Raw genomic sequence first — 19,862 nt, forward strand, 5'->3', positions numbered from 1 at the left:
TACACACAAACACACATACACAACACAGACTATGTCCGGGATCCGGGTTTCCATGGGGATTATTATATTTTGGATTGCATCCCCAGCAGGAACGAACGTTGATGGCGTTTATAAATGTAATTAAGCTTTCAAAACCTTAATTTAAGTATAATGAAGACTTGAAAATTAAATTACTACAATTTTCATTTTATACAAAGGGAAGTTTTTTGTAAGCCAAAAAACATAAAAAAAACTAATGCAAATGCACTCTTACAATCAGTATTTTTGAAATATTATATTTTGTTACTTTTCCCCAGCGGAAATCTTAAAAAAAAAATCATTACATGCATGTTAAATTCTAATGTACTTATTTATTGCATACTTTTAAGCTTAAAAATACAATTATTTTCTAAATTTAAATTTTTTCTTTTTTTTTCAGATATGCAATTTAAAAATTAATTGGTGTGGATAAAAAATACAAAAATAAACAAGAAACAAACTTAAAGATGTTTTTAAGTAAAAATTAGTGTTTGATATAGTTCGTGTGTATTTAATTGCTATTAATTTAGATTTGTATATTCCAAATAAATTTAATGGAAAATATTTAAAATTATTAAGAAAAGTGTTTTGTTTCTTAGAAAAAAAAGTATTATCGTGTTGTAAACTTAATATATCAAAATAAATTCAAATAAAAATAGTGGCAAAGCACTAAATGGGATTATTTTATCAGAGGTAAGTTTTTTGTATTTGATAAACAATTTCTTGAAGTCGTTTTCTATCATTTCTTTTTGTTTAAATAATTTTATGCGCATTGTTTTTGAATTCCGAAACGTAAAGCAAAAAGTTTTAATGCCATATTAGTAGTGTAAAAACCGTCAGTCTGTGACGCCATAGTATTATTCATCATTTCAAATCCGGAATTATAAATTGGATGTATGGTTTGAAAAGTGCTTCATCCAACAAAAGAGGATTTATTTGAAAATTTACTCTGTGGAAATATCAGAATGGAATTTTGATTTCATTTCGGGAAATTTGTTTGTTAATTAAATCGAGATGAATGCAATTATTATTATTTACCTAAAGGAATGTTTGCATGTGATTAATTTACGAAATACACTATTTATAATTTAACTAAAAAAAATAATACAGTATATTTAATATTTTTTAAAGAAAAAAAAAAAAAGGTGGATGGGAAATAATTTTTTGATTTATGGTCGATGGAATCCCTATAGCATTATATTTTAATACACATTCACAACGAAGGTTAATACTTTGATAATATTTCATTTTTAATTCTTTTTATTCGAAATGTATTTGTTTTTCCCTTTGAAGTCTGATATATCTACCAGCATAACAATTTAAAGAGAATAACAAATACATACACATTGTCTAAACGTGTTAACTCTTCTGTTTGTATTAACTAGCTATAAACCGTGAAACTTAATATTAAAGACATTACTAATGTCCTTTTTTTTAAATCAGGGATCTCTATTTAAAAAGAAGAATATATTTTGAAATAGAATTGAATACATAGTATTTTTATTTTATTTTTTCGTTTTTTTGTTTTGCTGAATTATTTAATGTAATTTTTTTCTTTTCTTTTTGAAATTCAATAATAACGCATTATTTTTTCTAAAAAATTGATAGGTTTTCTAATATTTTTTTTTTTTTATATAACTTAACCTACCTCAAAAATGTAAAAAAATCACATGTCAGAAATTCCTGTTTTTTCAGGTTAGGTGCAAATTTAAAAAATTGAAAAAGGTGCATTTACTTTTCAGAGACGTCTGATTGTTTTGATTTTGATATTGTTTTTTGGAATCAGCATTATTTATTTTTTATTTTTTGTTTTGCTGAATTATAATATTATTATTTTGTGGTTGTATTTCTTCCCTTATTATTCAAATAAAAACGCCATTTTTATTTTAAATTTGCCAATATATTTCGAGGTTCATACCTCATCTTCAGTTTTTATTTTATTTCTGTATTTATAAATATGGGAAAAAGTACATATTAACAAAAGACTACAAGTAAAAAAGTTGAAAAAAAAAAAAAAATGCAAAATCGTGGGGACCCAAAAATAAAAGTGCAATTTTAGTTTTCACGTAATGGCTCAGTGTTGAACTTAAAATTAGTTAACACATTGCCAACATAAAGACTCACGTGTTTTCTTTGAACTTCATGAAATTTAATCTACACTAACATGCATTTTCTATATAAAAGTTTGCAGGTCTTCGGACTTGGTGCTTTACTTTGAAAATTGTTTTTAAATTTTCTGAATTCATAACAGAGTGAATTCAGTGTTTTGGATTTTCACTTTGTTAGTCTCCAATTAGAACAGTATTTACAATATTTGCTGATGAATGTTGGAAAAAAAAATTGAAAAACTTGATCAGTTTTATAAATATTTTCAAAAAACAAGTCACTACATTCAAATTGTAACATTTATTTTGGTTCAAAAAATCAGAAACTAAATTAAAACTTTAACAAATAGATCTGTCGTTTTTAATACTTTCGAATTTCCTTAAAAAAAAAAAATTTTGAATTTTAATCAAAACGAACATTACGATGATGGAGGAGTCCGAAAAAGTGGGTCTCGCAATTCCGTCCGTGCGTCTGTACGTCTGTGCGTCTGTGCGGTTGTGCGTCCATCTGTACACATTTCCACAGCCTAAACGGGAGGATGGATTTTCTTCAAATTTGGTACAGCTGATTTTTATGGAATTCAGAAATTTGTTTTTTTTTTTTTGTTTTTTTATATCTCACTTAAAAAGTGTACCTCCATACAAATTTTTAAATTTAAACGGCTCTAACGATTTTGAATAAACTTTGCAGAAGTAATATTCAAAGCGATTGCAATAAAACTGCATTTTTATTTTTTCCAAAAAAAAGTCAAATAAGAAAATTTTTTTTTCATTTATCAAAATTTTTTCCTAAATGTCGGCCTTCCCAATATCAATTTTTTTTAAATTTATATAGAGCCAGCTCTTAAAATCTACAAGTAAGCTAACATAAGTGCTTTGAACTGCAAGAGCAAGTATGTGCATTTTATTTTTTTTTAATCTTAGATTGCAAAAGAATTTTTAAGACACAGATTAAAAAATTGTATCGAATTTAGACATACCTATGTATTTTTTTGTACTCGAACAAACCTATTTGTATTAAATTCGATACAATTGTATCGACTTTTCCATGTCTGGGATAAAATAACATACCTAATCTATTTTTATTAATTTTGTACATCTCATCTTGCAGTTTTACCTTAAAAATCGCAACATGTGGACATGAAATTTTTCTACATTTTTGACGCAAGTTTTAGAACGTCCAAATAAAAATTTTGAGCAAAAAATTTTTCAATTTGCATTGATTCCAAGGGTAAACTCTTATTTGACTGGACTATACATCGTTTTTAATACTGGAAACATTCAAATTTCCCCGATATATTTGCTTGTTAAAAAAGGCTTACATTTTTGATCAAAACTATGTTGTTACATTTACTCTTCACCACTAAGGTACTTAGATAAGATTATAATATTATTTCAATTGAAACTTGATCTGATGTCATAGGCAAATTCTTAGAATATTATACCTACATTACATATGATTTTGTTCATTGGAAACCGAAAGGATTTCTTGACCAAATAAATACAAACACACATTTCTGGAATACACAACAATTTCACCAGCATTTGACTTTGATTGAATTTATCTTTGGTTTTTCGATTTTGATTTTATATATATTTTCTTCGAATACACGCATCAAATTTCTCATGAAAATAGATACAAACAGACATCTTTATCCATTTGTGTAAAACCTGCTATTTTCCAACAAAAATACCCTCATATAGAATTCGAAATCAATATTTCGAATTGTCCAGTAGAATCTTCAGTTCATATAATATCAAATGCGGTGAAATGTCAAACAGAGAAATGTTTTTTTCCAGAAATATTATTAAATCTCTTTCCAATCAATTTGAGGGCAAATCTATGTTATAGAAGAGATAGTGTGTCGCCCTTGTCCACTATGCTACCAATGCCCAATATTACGTTATACCTACGATTTTATTTTTCAAAAAAAAATAAAAAAAAAATAAAGTGAGTAGGAAATTTAGATTCAAAATCGATTGGTTTTTTTTCTCATATTTCGAATGAACAAACCATTTCGATTGTGCCGTTTTAACAACGAGCGACGACTACCGACGAGAATGACTATAGGACTACTATAGGACTACGAGACTATGTACGATGATGATGACGACGTCTTTATTTTGAAGAGGGTTTGACATTAAAAGTGAAGCATCATTTCCCATCATCCTCATCATCATAGTCATAGTCATCATCATCATCATCATCATCATCATCGTTGTCGTTGTCGGTGTTATACGAATCTATGTTTGAATGTATGTTAGGAAAAAGGAGTTTCATCGTCATCCCAGACTTGTTGGAATTGGAATCCCATATCAGTTACTCGTATGAATGACACTTTTGTTAAGCTGCTACTTTTGTTAGCATGATTTTTATGTTTCGAATAACTCACTCACTCTACTTCTCTCTCTTTCTTATTCACTAAATATTCTATATAGTCAGTTGATAGCATTTCGTGACTAGAGTGGGTTGAAAAAGTAAATTTTGCACAAAAAAAAGAGAGAACACTGATTTCTATTTACTTAGATTTTATCTTATTTTTCCAGGAAATTGAACGTGTGTCAGAGTGGCCATTCCATTGAAATTCTTGATTGATATAAATGTGTTCGTGTCTTATAATTATATGTATACTTATATACAACATACCGTTATTAATAATGCATGTGAAAAACTTTTCATTAAAAATATAATTTTTAATTAGGTTTAAAAACATTTATGAAGCCTTTGCATTTTTAGTATAAAGTTAGAAAAATATCTCAATATGCATACCATCGAAGCTAACAACGTTTCAAATTGTTGTGGTAAGTCTCTATATAGATTGTTTTATATTCATGATGGCCGACTGATATGTTCAGGAATTAGAAAAGGAAAAACTTTTATGCGTACATATTCTAATTAAAAAGGAACGTCAAATATATTTATTATAACTTTTCAATATTATGTATATAAAAACAAATATACTGTACAAGCTATTCACATTCTAGCTTCTGTAAGGCATTGAAAAGGCTTTATTTCAACTTTTATAAGGTTTCTTCTTATGGAAAAAATAGAAACTTGTTTAAGTCTTTAGAAAAATGGCTCAAAAAGATAAAAAAACCGTAGATTTTAAAAGTCCATGTTTTATCCAATTTTAGCCGTATTTCATTTTTTATAACGTTATAATGAAAAAAAGGATCTTTTCTCCGTTACATGTTCAATATCCATAAATGCTCAAAGGATAAAAATAGACTATTTAGTAGACACATCAAAAATTTCGTTTTTTTTTCCAATTTTTTGAATAGTTTTTCTTGAATTTTTTACAATATTTGAATTTTTAAATTTTTTAAAAGGATACATATTGATAGGAAATTAATTTCTGCTTGCTTTTCAAGTTATAGACAAAAATGAAAAAAGTGACAAAAAGAGTCGAAAATATTGATCGTTACAAAAATGGTCATATCTTTATAACTCATTCATAAAGTTTGAAGAAAATTATCTTGTTTTCATTGCCAAAAAGTGTACTATGCATGCAAAATTTTAAACTATGACGCAGTGTTGCCAGAGAATTTTAGAGACAAGGAGCCGAATTTTAGAAGTCTTTGAGCCAAAAATCGCCAATTTGAAAAATTGTTCATAAAAACTCATACATCTATATTTTTATTTTTGTTCATCATTTTTGTTTCCAACTTCAAATTAACTTAGATTTATGATAATATAAAACAAATATTCATTGCGGAAAAGTGGAAACAAAATATGAGTAGTTCAGAATAATAAATGGGTCAGGTCCATTTGAAATTTGTGCATTATTCTGAACTTTGAGAAGCTTTTTCTCAGAAACTAAAGAAACTTTTGAAATAAATGATAGCTCTATATCTCCAAAATGTCTTTCTTTTTTATTTGATATAAAACGAAACTTTTAATTTTTAAGACCTTAAAATATTCAACCTTAAGAGAAGTGGATTGACCTATTATTATTATTCTGAACGCCTCATATGAATGAAAATGGAAGTAGGTACATTCACAATTGCGCTTTTCAGCAAGATGTCAGATTCTAATTAGAAGAAGTTTGGTTCTACTTCCAAGACTTTTAAGGAGTAATCATAATAAAATATAAATAATCAAGTTCTTTTATTATAATAGTTTTTAATTTTTAAGGAGCCAAAATCGCCAAATTGAAAACTTAAGCAGCCAAATTTTGATAAATGGGAAATTAGAATTTGAAGGAACCTGAGAAAACTTGAAGGAGCCGGTTTGGCTATAAATAGCCGGTCCTGGCAACAGTGACTATGAGAACTCTAAAGATTTTGATTTTTTCTTTCAGTAAGAAATTTAAAAAAAAAAATGATTTGATACATTTCACTCAAACACCTAGATTGACATAGAAAAGTTATTCTAGCGCTTCTTATTAATTTATTAATCTTTCAGGAGCTAGTTTTTCAGATTGATCGCTTATTATTCAAGATATAGCCCGAATACTATACAGTACCATTTTTAGGCCCAAGCGAAAAAAATACAATTTTTTGCTTCATGTTGCTGAATTTTTAAAGTTTTTGTCTAAATATTTTAAATTTTTGTTTGTCTCATTTACTTACACTTATCATGTAGATACGGATTGGCTTAAAAAAAGTTAAAGAATTCAAAAATTTTTATAAAAAATAACGTGCATAAGGGAATAAGCTCCAAAAGAAGTTTTCTATGGAATTCATGACCGGTTTATTTCCAGATACTTTCCAATACTTAAATTTTTGTATCGAGGAATAACTTATATTTCGACAAAAACTTTAAAAACTGAGCAACATGAAAATTTGTAGTTTTTTTTCCCTTGGGCCTAATAATATGGCAAGGTACTGTAAGTATGGTGGGAAAAACAGCGACAAAAAACTTTGAAAAATCATATCTCGAAAACCTTTCCATAAACATTTTTTTAGATAGAATTTTCGAGTTTTCTGGGCTCTAATCTAGGTACGAAAAGTATAACGACACTCGGTGTCTAAAAAGTTTTTATTTTTTTGTAAACTAGTAAAATTGAAGATTGTTTAAGTTTTTATCAACTTACAACAACTTAACGAAGAATTGTGATTGTCACAAGTTGTGACTGTGGGGGAGAATCGGGGTATTAAACACTTTTAAAAACAATATGTATAACAATTCATTTTTTTAAGATCCTATAGAATTTATCTATAAAGCTGTTATTTGAAGCTGTTAATATAATTTTTATAAAGCTTCTGTTTCGTTTTATTTTATAAGCTCCTTTACACTTCTTAAAAACTTTATAGAAGCTGTTAGCGAAGTTACAGCTTCTATAAGAATATTTTTTCTCAGTTAATCTTAGTGAAAGCTTTATAGAAGCTGTTAGGTATTTAAGTTGGTCCGCTAAAATATCAAAATCAGTTCTAAAAAAATTAGGACCTGTAAAGGGAAATTTTCTTTTAACACTATCAAAGCTTATTTCCAAAAAAAAAACATCCCCTCCATCGAACTTTCTAAACATTTTTCTTCTATTTATTTGGAAATTCCCACCACCATATCAAATCTGTACAAACGAAAAAATCCCATAGAATTTAAATTCATTTCTATGAACCATTAAAATACTAAGCAGACACAGGGAAAATTATTATGCTCATAGTTGTTATTCCCAGTCCGAGTACCTTTAAATTATGTATGTATGAATGCGAACAGGAGAGAGAGTTCGAGATTCGAGTATAGAGCAACAAGTGTGTAAAACCTGTGCGATATATAAGCAAATTTAATATTCTCCCTTTTGACTATGCTATACACACACAATCAAAAAAAAAAAAAAAAAAAACAAAACGGAAGTAGGTACACATAACAAAACTCAAACAACCACTTAGAGCCATTTGGAGGACATTAAATTGGTAATGAACGAACATAAAAAGGGGGAAAAAAGAACAAAAGAAAAAAAAAATACAACATAGCAAGGAAACAGGAGCATAAATAATTTCCAAACTGTGTTACAAGTACAAGTACATATATATAGAATGGATGGGTTGTGATACAAAAGTACATAAATTCCAAAAATGAATGGGATAAGATTTCATTTTATTCAATAAAAAAAAAATAACACACAAAAAAAAAAAAACACCAACAACGACAAAAAAAAAAATGCAAATAGCTTTATAGTATTATTATGAAATGGAGATGCAAAGTGAGTTTTAGAAAAATGTTTCATAATAATTTTTGTCTCTCACAGTCTCAGTTAAAATAAGATTTTAGTAGCTGGCTGCAAGGATATTTTTTGTTGTTTTTTTGGAGCAAATGGTGCTTTTGGTTTATATATACGCTGATGCTGGTGGGTATTTTCTTTGTGCTCAATATCATCATCAGAAGAAATATTGTCTGCGAAAAATCGGAAAATAGCTTGCAGCCAAACTGCCACAAAAGTATCTTTATCCTTTTTGCGCTTGAAATTAATATTATCATGTATAGTTTTTTTTTTTTTTTCATTTTTTGTTTTGGTTTTAATTGAAATTATGTATTTCAGAGATTTTTAGCAAAAGGATACATATTCGTGTGTATGTATAAAAAGTATTGATTCAGACAAGTTGAAATAAAAGAAGAAGAAGAGAACTTATACGTATAACATAAAACAGTAGACGCCCCGATTTGATTAATAAATGAGCTTATAATTTATAGACAAGCTTAAGCTTAACAAAAAAAAAAATTAATACTTAAAAAAATTAAAAAAACACAGTTTTACCCTTGAACCTGGTAAAAATCATGTTGATATTTGAAACATAAAAAAAGGATATAACAAAAAAAAAACAAATGCAAAACTAACAATGTCTTGCTATTGCAATGTCTATTTTTTAAGCTCAAATTATTTTATTAACTCTATACTTTTTTGAGTGAAAATAGTGCAGGTGAAATAGGATTAACAAAAATTTTTACTCTCATGAAACTTAGCAAAGAGGCCCCTTTTGCAATAAGGATGAAAGATCAAAAGAGTCTATAAAACAAAATTGGATGGAAGGGTGTTTTTCTTCGCGGAAAAGAGAGGTGGATAGAAAGTAAAAAAAAAAAAAATCATGAACAAAATTCTTTGTCAAATATAATCATAATAATTTATGATATTCATGTATAATAACATTGGTCGGCAACGGATATAGAGCAAGAACCAAACCCTACTTTTCGAGAGGAATTGTGTGTGCTGAGTCCGAATCTGAAGTCAAAATTTCACTGGCACGTCACGTTTTTGAAATAATTGAATATTAATAGGTCAAAAACGCGTTTTTTTTTGGGTACATTTGACATCGAATTACATCACCGTTAATTTTTTTTTTTGTAAAACTTATGCAGTCTCAAAACGCCATATTAACACGTCCTAAAGGTATTTATATTTTTTCAAAATTATTTTTTTTCTCAAAGATATTGAAAAAAGAAATTTATGATAGATATTTCAAAATCTTGATTATTTTTTTCAAAGTAATGAATGGTTTTTTGAATCAAATTCCATCTTTCGTCTTCTGATTTGGACTTATAAAGAGCAACGTATTACGTAAAATATATATTTTTGACTAAACATAAAAAAAACTCAATTAAAATTTAGTTTTTGAAGCTTTATAGCGAAAATAGTGATGAGTATAGCTCAAAAACTAGAAGTGATAGAAAAAATCTGTAAACAGTTTTGAATTCAGCACACTAAAGTCAATCAAAATCACCTTATAAAGTTCTTGCTCCCGACTTTTTTAGTTTTTTGCCGACCAGTGTAATTATTATATAATGACATCAACATCCGGTCAATGCGTTTTACTTTTAGGAAAGTTAATACCTATTTAAAGTAATAGATAAGAGCGCTTTAATGTAAGCAGTTTACAAGAATATAAGCAGTTCACAAAATTCATTTATCACAGGCACCACGAATCTAAGCAGTCTATATAAATTTTTCATTATGTGAAAGGGTGTTTTTTTGGGAAATAAGAAAAATCCGGTATAAGTCCGATAAAATCAATGGACCATATTCATAGCCACTGTCTAAGTCAATTCTTGGAAAGACTGGAGTTTATCTTATTCAAATAACAGTCTAAGATAAACTGGGGTCTAAAAATGACTATGAATTTGGCCCAATGCACAGTGGGGCACCTTGTATGGGAGACCGGAAAAAACTCAACTGAGACTAAACAACTGAACCAATTTTCATGAAATTTGCAGGAAAGGTAGCTAATAGCAAGACAAACCTACATCAATGACCACCCATTGCCACGTCCTCTCAGAAAAAAATTATATTAACAAATCTGAAATCAAGTTTTTGCAGCTGTAAATGACTTACTTCCAATAGCTTTTTTAGAAAAATAAAATTCTTTTGAGTTTATTTGAACATTTTATTAATAAATACCGTTTAAATTTTACATAAATCAAAAAAAAAAAATCATGTGTGCAATTCACACGCGGTAGAAGTGAAACCTTAAAAAATCATTTTTCTTGAAAAAAATAGAAAAAATCTTCCTATTTCTATTCTATCACCTTCAATTCCATGTTTTTTATATGACAACCTATATAAATTTTATATCATCTGAAAGCTTTTTATCTTAGCTCAAAATATATCTATCAATCAGGTCTATGAGACATCTACAAAAAGAGCTAGAATTTTTTGAACTCGATCAATTTCCATAAAAAAAGCGAAAAAACACGTATTTTTATCTTCTAACGCTATTAAATGCATTTTTTCCCTAACAACCTATAAAAAATTTAATACCATCTGAAAGCTTATTGTCTTAGCTCAAAATATATATATCGATCAAGTCTATGAGACATCTACAAAAAGAGCTAGAATTTTTTAAACTCGATGAAATTTCATAAAAAAAAAGCAAAACAACATTTATTTTTATGTTCTCATGCTATTAAATCTATTTTTTTGTTTGACAACCTATACAAAATGTTATACCATGTGAAAGCTTATTGTTTCACCTTGTATAATAATGCATAAATCTTATTTCAAAGATGTCTACAAGAGAAGTTAGTTTAAAGTCAACCATGTCGAATTTCCAGACTGAGATTACGGATCTTCCTACACTGGTAGCTGGTCATCGCCAAAAGATCTCCACAGGTGTTTTGAGGTATTTTTAAATTTTTTTCAATTTAAGATTGTGTAACTTGTAGAGCAACGTAACGTAATGTGTGATATATCAAATAAAAGGTTATGTTATCAGCATGCGTATTAAAGTTAAATCAAATTTGTATGTGCACTAGATCAAAAGATATAACGTGTGTTGGAAAAGAACATCTTTTTACCGTTATCTCCGAATTTTGAATATGAAATTAATTGAAATTTTGTACAATTATAATTTATTTAATTGCCTATCTACAGTACAAATTTCATTCATCTATCTATTAAAACAAAAAAGTTATAACAAGTTGAAGTCGTGTCGCGTTTTCGTTTCATCTTGTTTCAAATCACTACGATACTAAAGAAGTTTTCACTTCAAAAATATCAAAAATTTTCAAAAAAGGAAAAATATCTAAAAACGGTAGGTATGGCATTTTTTCAAAATTTAACTTTTTTAGAAACTTTTTTTTCCTTGGTTAGTTCTAAAATTTAAACGGCTACCAAGCCTAAACTTTTCTTTCAATTAGCGGAACATTCCATCAAATCATTCCATCCTTTTTTTGGAAACAAGTGGAACTAAAGATAAGAGAGGCTTCAACCCGAATAGCACAGATGGGTTTTAATTTAGCAGATGTAACTCCAGTTAAACAATCTAATTGTTTTCCATTAATTTCAGAAACATATTCTTATACAATATTGTAACCCGAACAGCCGCATTTCCCCTCTTGATTTGCAACAAATTTGTGGCAATTCTGTTTTATAAAGGTTAAATTTTGTTATTTCTTGGTCTTATTTGTGTTTTCTGAACTAAAAACTGTTTCATGAAAGTTAACCTAATAAGTGTGCAACTAAGAATGAAGTCGAACATCAGCTTTACTTATGTTGTAGAAATGTTAAAGAAAGTAGTGACTTTTATTATTTTTGTTAGGATTTGTTATAATTAAATGAAGTGTTTGTTTTCGAAAACATCTAAAAAGTTTCCCAAAAGTTATTATTCTAATTCTCATAAAATGTTTATGTCTTACGATGTTATAAAAAAGATAAAAGTCCAAAGTACTAAATCAATATAATACGTATAATAATTATGATTGAAAATGAAGGTTTTAGGTGTTTATGAACGGAAATTGTAATGCAATTACTATTTTTATCATAAAGATTAATGTTTTGCCTTTATAAAATTCACGCGCCACATAAAATATTGAAATTAGAGAAATAAATTGAAAATTAAAAAACAATAATTTTTTGTATTTAGGTACAAAAGACGGAAAAAAACTGGGTAATGTTAGAAAATGGAATATACATCCCTTTTAACTGAAATTTAATATGAAACAGCAACAAGAATATGAAAAATCATTTTAAAATTCATCACGTTAAATCATTTCGAATTTTGATGGAAGTCAAAATGGCGCTTGTTGCAAGAAACCAAACTAAAACAAGAGAATTTCAAATTAAAACTTTCATGTAATTAAACATATTACTTTAAATAACCAGTTTTACTGTATTCCGATTCCGATAGTTATAAATAAAGTCAAAAAAGTGGCTTAGTGAAAAAAAATGACTTTTTCAGATTGAAATTGCTATAAAAACCGAATACGGACGTCTTCGGGTGAGATTTTTTTTGAAAACTATTCCTAAGATTTAACACTATCTAACGAAACCTATCCGCCAACAGAGGCAAACAGAGGAAGTAGTTAAAACCATATGTGAACATAAAAAGTCACTAAAATGGAATGTTTTTTGTCAAAAAAATCGTATTCAATTCTTTTTCGCTAAACTAATGTACCATATTGTTTGTCAATTTATTTTAAGCCTATTTACAAAAAAAGTTGGTTCAAACCTTGAAATGATACGGTAAATGGATCATCTTGAAACTACTTGTATTTTTATTAGTTTTCACTATTTTTCAACTTTGAGCGATAATCTCCAGGCCCACAATTTTTTTTTTGAAAAAAAGTTTTCATATTCCGATTCTTCAACTAATTTACTGTTAGAAACACGTGCAGTATCAAAATAAATCGTACTTCCGAAAGTTGGGTTTTTTCCGCCTTTTCCCCACTGTGCAATGGTATCAAAGGTTCCTTTACGAATTTTACTAAAAAGTAGTCTTTGACATGGGAAGAATAAAAAAAGTTTACAGATTTTGTTCATGAGAAAGGGTGTTTTTTTTTTGAGGTGTAGAAAAAATGTGAGTTTATTGCAAAAACTGTTTGAATTTCAGCAATTATGTTAATTTTGAGATTTGAAGCAACAATATAGAGTGACTACAGCTAAATACAATTTCTGTTCAAAATCTGTACTTTTCTCGAAAAAAAAACACCCTTTCATCCAAAATAATTCAATGGCCTCCAAAGATTCTTCACTCCTATCCAAATGTTACATTATTATTATAACATTATTCAATCGGGTACAGCTTTTAAAACGGTTCCCCTATAAAAAAAACCCTTTCACTCAAAACTTCATTATATTTTTTAATCCGATGACAAATTGAACGTTTGAACGTTGAACACCTTTTCAAGCAATTTTGAATAGACTTTTTTGATTCTTATTGCAAAATTAAACTTTTTGGCAAGTTTCATGATTTATTTATTGATTTTTTGTAACATTTCAATTCTTAAAATGAAGATTTTTTGGACAAAGTTATTTTCGATTTTATCTAAAACTAAAAGCACAAGCACATGCTTAACAACAAATCAATAACAGCATTGAAAATAAAAAACAAAAGTTGTTCATAATTTTTTTTTAATAAACTAGCCAAAAATTTTCAACTTTTTAAAATGTCCTAGATTTGGTTTCAGTAAGCTCAAAAATCACATTGGTTTCTTTCTAGCAGCTCTAGTTATTGAAATATTTAATTTTTCATGTTTGGAGGAATATTCATATTAATTTTTAAGTTTTCCGTATTTTTAACTATTATTAAAATATTCCAGAAAAATTTATACTAAACATAATGTATTTGGTCAGTTAACCCAAAAATTACATGCATTTATTTCTAGCAGTTCGATTTTTTGAAATATTTTAGTTTTCTACATTTTAGGGGTAAAATCGTACTAGTTTTAAAGTTATGCTCATTTAAACTGTTTGTTAACATTTTCCCGAAAATTTTTATCGATCCTTATGCATTTGGGTCCACTAAGCCTAAAAATCACACTTGTTGCTTTCTAGGAGATCTATTTTTTTTTTTTTTTTTAGATATTTTCATTTTTCACATTTTAGGGGTAGTTTCATACTATTTTTTTTAGATTTTATTATTACAAGAGTTTTAAAGGTTTTGCTGAAAAAATTTACTTCGAATGTGATGTATTTCGGTTCAGTAAGTAAAATAAATATAAAAAGTTAACAAAAAAAAAGTTATATGAATTTCTATGCCTTTTTTAAATTAAAAAAACTATAGCTGCTAGAAAAAAACTAATGTTGTTTTCGGATTCAGCACACCAAATTAAGTAAATGACAACGGTCTGGAAAATGTGTGTTGGGTAGTGAATATAAGTTTTATTTTTATAAGAAAATAGTTTGTATGACATTTACAATGTCAAACCATTGTTTTTCAATAATTTTTTTTACTATTTAAAGTCAAGTTTTTAAAAAGCATCATTTTCGAGTAATGCAAAATTGTTATTGTATTGTACAATTTTTTTAGTTGTTGCCTCTGAAATTATCACATTCAAAAGCTCAAAATTCAAAACAAATACTCATTAAAGCTTGTAGGCACTATTAAGAAAATCTCGAGAGGGAACAGGCTTTTATTTGTGAAAACTATGATGCACATTCATTGAGTCGATCAAGCGCATAATTTTTAAATATTAAAACCAGCAGTGTTGCAGTCTGTCAAGGTATTGTCTTGGCCCTTCCGAGTAAGCTTATAATCTTCTTCAACACAAAATCATAGAAGAATTTTATATCGAAGGCAATTTGTTTTCTTCAATTAAAAAAAAAATGGTGCGTATACATCACAGTGACTAGTGATGGGAACTATCGAATAAAAACTATCAAACTATCGATAGTTGTAAAATATTCATTCATTCGATAGTTTAAAATCATTCATTCGAACAGTTTTTTCGTTCGATAGTTTTTTATTCGATAGTTTTTTCATTCGAATAGTTTTTTCAAACGATAGTTTTTTCATTTGAATAGTTTTTTTTATTCGATAGTTTTTTCATTCGAATAGTTTTTTCAAACGATAGTTTTTTCATTTGAATAGTTTTTTTTATTCGATAGTTTTTTCATTCGAATAGTTTTTTCAAACGATAGCTTTTTCATTCGAATAGTTTTTTCGTTCGATAGTTTTTTATTCGATAGTTTTTTCATTCGAATAGTTTTTTCAAACGATAGTTTTTTCATTTGAATAGTTTTTTTTATTCGATAGTTTTTTCATTCGAATAGTTTTTTCAAACGATAGTTTTTTCATTTGAATAGTTTTTTTTATTCGATAGTTTTTTCATTTGAATAGTTTTTTCAAACGATAGCTTTTTCATTTGAATTTTTTCATATTCAGTTACTGTTTTCTTTCAGTCTATTAGATTGTTTTTTTTTTTTTTTTTAATTCAGTCATAATTTTATTTCTCTACTATTTGCTTTTTCTCTTGATTTCACAATTTAATTGTAAATGATTTTATCTGCATTTGAAGGAAGGACTGAAGGAAGATGAATGATGATACACATATTGTGCGATCTTCCAAATGATATCTTGAAAGTTTTTCAGGACTGAATTTATGTGTTTTATGTTGGAGTGCCCATATTTTCAAAACAAAGGCGGTAAAGAAAAGAAAAAAAAAGGCAGCACGGTGCATGAAAAGAAAAGAAGTTATCCGTCGGTCAGTGCGGTGTCATAAAAAAGTGACAAATGAGAAAAAAAATAACTCTTTGACCTGGGAAGCGGAACATGTTCATTGTTCAGCCAGTGTATAGTTTATGAACCTAATTAGTGGGAAAACCCATCTTTTCAATCACTTGACAAAACATGGCGCCGGAAGAAGCAAAACATTCGCGCACGCACAAACAGCAGGTATATGTGTCAACAAGTGGATTTTGTAAAGGGTTGTGAATGGGTTAGACAAAAATATGATGCAACTGTGTGGTTGGTTTGGATTACTGTAGGTAGGTATGTACATACTTTTGATATTTGCAATTTTGCATGTGGACGAGCAAAAATAAAAAGTGTAAGAAAAGGAAACAAATCCTTTCCAGTGGTCATTTCTCGACTATTTTTTTTTTACGATTTTTATATTATGTACTTCAATGTATCATGGATGCTCCTTTAAGATGAAATCGGATGAAAAGTGAAAAACTTGATAAAATATTATTTTTAAATAGCAACTGAATATTTGATAGTTTTTATTCGATAGTTTATTTGATAGTTTTTATTCGATAGTTTATTCGATAGTTTTTATTCGATAGTTTATTCGATAGTTTATTCGATAGTTTTATTCGATAGTTTTTATTCGAATGAATGAATGAATGAATGAACTATTCGATAGTTCAAATCATTCAGTTACTAACTATCGATAGTTCAAATCATTCGATAGTTCCCATCACTAACAGTGACCCATATAATATTATCATTGTTATAGACTGATTTTTTAAAATTTAGAAGTATTCTCTATCAAAGCGTAGCAGTTTAATTACACAGTATGTTTGAAATTTAAAATCTATGATTATTGCTCCGTTTTGCTTTCTGAACGCTTCTCCACTATACATATGTTTTTTTAAACTTTTTTTTGTTCATCTTAAACTTGTTCACTTTAAACTGATTTGAAAAGAAAAACAACTTCAGTTCTTATTTACGACACAAAACTTTGCCGTTTTAAATTCCGAGATTTTCAATGACCCGACTAAAAGATGGCTTAATCTTCTTCCTTTTTCAAAATTTTTTACAAAACAAAGTTGATGTTCATAAAAATGGACACCACAAAAAGATATATTTCCATATGAAATCGCATAAAAAGTTATAAATCTCAAACTCTCCACGGTTTGTTGTTTTTTTTACGAGTATATCTACGAGTTTATGAATAAAAAGAAGCCTCATTTAGTAAAGTTGCCAAGATGCAAGAAAAAAAAAAAAAAAACAACAAAACAAAAAAATCATTCCGATTTGTTTCCATTTTTTGTTGGCACAACCCAGGTAATGGAATTTGGCAAGAATAATAAAAGGAAGCACTCGATTTGAACACCTTGCACCCGAGAAACAAGACTTCATATTCCTGCCAAAATCAATATGGAAACGTTTTCTGGTTTTTTCATTTTACGGATTGCCTCAAGCGAAAGATAATTTTTTTTTTTGTTCGCGAAAAAAACGAAGCTCTTAAGAATCCACTCTGAGGTTTTGGGCATTTATAGGGTTTATGTGAGAGTGTATATGTGAGAGAGACAGGATAACTGTATAAAGTGAATAACGACTCAAAAGGATAAAAATGCCCATCGGCTCGAAGCTGGTGAGGGTGGTTTAGGCTGCTGTATAAGAAGATAATTTATTCTCCCTCAATAATTCCAGCGTAACTAAACCGAAGTTTAAATTATCGCCAACTTTTATTCTCGTTTCCTAGTCTTTCCGTATCGCATTGTGGTTTTGAAGGCTTCGGGTTGAGCTTATATAACCTCGAACCTCTGCTCTAACCTAACCAATTTTTTCGGTTTTTTTTTTGTGTGGATTTTTCTTCCTTCTTTTTTTGCGGTTTATTGTTGATCATTGAGGAGAAATTCATCCTGGACAGAACGAGGAATAAATGCGAAATGCGAAAAAGGAAATGCCTCCCTTTGGAGTGATATTTTTTTGTGTAAGGTTCCGCAGGATTGCACAGAATGTGGTTAGCCACTCATTGAATCAGTAGAAGAATATACAACCATTTGTGGATGTTATTTGATTGTTTTTTTTTTTTTATTTTTGTATTATTATAGAAAATATTTTGTATATTTGCCTTGTGGTTACAAATTTTACACATTGCAACTTTAAATGGTTGTTGTTTTTTATTTTTTTTTTTGGTTTAAAAATCTGTAAAAAAAAAACACTAATTTACTTTTGGTGTCGCTGTTAACATTTTATTTATGGTTTAATAAATCTACTACAGGGGTGTTTTCATGTTTTTGACCTTTTGTTTGTTTTTGTAATTTTTTTTTTGTTCTGTTTTGTCGCTTTTTACAATAAATTAAATTGGGAAATTTTATAGCTTTAGAGAAATCACGTAATTGCTGTTGCCTTTTTTAATGTTCTGTTTGGAAAGTCATTCGAGCGAGAATGTTCATAATAATGTGAAAACTTTCGGCATTTGAAACCATCTTATGGCTTCTTATTCTGTTTTTTTTTTTTTTAATTGTAGGGGAGAGTTGAGTAGATTTGGTCAGATAAGGTCAAAACTTTAAACTATGACCTTTTTTCGATTTGAAATAGTGTAATTAATGCCAACTTAGTTTTGTCTAAATGCTGAGACAAGAAAATTGTGTGAAATTGAGCATAATTTATGAATGTTAGTTTTTTTTTTGAAGTTTTCCAAAACTATATTTATTCAGAGGTCATAAAATGTCAGTTGGTTTGATTAATTGGTCAGCGATAGAACTTGTTTTTTTATTAAATATATTCTTCAGTACAAAAAAATGTTACGCATACGCCATAGTGACCCATTTAAAAGCAGTTTCCATGAGAATTTGTGTTGTTGAAATTGTGTTTCTTAAATAACATTGAACATAAAAGACTAAAGTAGTGACAGATTTTCAAGCTAAACAAATAAGGTACAACTGGTCTGCAAAATTTATCTTTTTTTTTTCTTCTTCAAATAATTTTTTGAAATCATGGAAGATTTGACTTTCCGGAATCTAAATCTGGTTTCATAAAAATTCTAGCACGTACCATTTTTTAAAAATTTATTTTTGAAAGTAGTTTTTAGAAAATAACCCTTATAGATTCGGTTGACCTTGTACAAAAATAAAACTATTATTAGTATTAAGCTCAAATTTGGAGTACTTATTTAACATGATTTATCATATGATACCAAATTTGTATTTATTAATTAAAGTTTACACACATTTTAATATACTAAAATGCAAAAATATTTAAATCCGCTGGTTTTAGAAAATTCCACACGAACAAAAACACCTTAATTAAGAAAAATGTAAAATCTCAACGCACGTTATATTTAAAAAGTCAAAATGTAAAGAAATGTATACCTTATATGTAAATTCATTTAAACAAATTTATACGTGTTTTTTAATTTTATACACTATTTTTCAATTTAGAAATATCTTATTTGTGATAAACCATTCGATAAACTGCCTTGTCAAACTTCAGATTGTTTTTTCTAGGGTTTTTGATGGGCTGAGTTCGAATCCGAAGTCAAAAAAATTCTATCAGGATTTTGAGATACGCATTAAAGGATCACAAAATCAATTTTTTTTTAGAAAATTTCAAAAAAACTACTATATCTCGAAAATGAGAGCTGACTAAAATATGCATTTTCAAAGATCAGTTTCTTTATGGTAGGATAAGCCAAACCTACTAAATTTATTTAAATTAAGATACCTCGGAGAAAAAAAGCGATATTGAGAAGATTGAAACTGAATTTGAAAGCAAAAAAAACAAGATCTTTTTAAACCGTAATAAATTTAGTTGACAAAGATTACCTAGTCCCAAAGTATTGCTTCGAAAACAGCAAACAAATGGGTTTTTGAGATTTTCTAACGGGAATATTTATAAAACATGACATACGAG

General features: G+C 28.1%; 1 protein-coding gene across 2 annotated transcripts in view; it reads left to right on the plus strand.

Annotated features, from left to right (window-relative positions):
• Nucleotides 1–462: 462 nt before the first annotated feature.
• Nucleotides 463–19,862, plus strand: part of LOC129907214 (potassium/sodium hyperpolarization-activated cyclic nucleotide-gated channel 1) — a 355,559-nt gene continuing 336,159 nt past the window's right edge. For both annotated transcript variants that reach the window (XM_055983311.1, XM_055983312.1), the window contains exon 1: nucleotides 463–711. The gene's annotated coding sequence lies outside the window, so the exon portion shown is untranslated. The remainder of the gene's footprint in view (nucleotides 712–19,862) is intronic.

This window comes from Episyrphus balteatus, chromosome 1 (assembly GCF_945859705.1).
Source record: "Episyrphus balteatus chromosome 1, idEpiBalt1.1, whole genome shotgun sequence".
NCBI lineage: Eukaryota > Metazoa > Arthropoda > Insecta > Diptera > Syrphidae > Episyrphus > Episyrphus balteatus.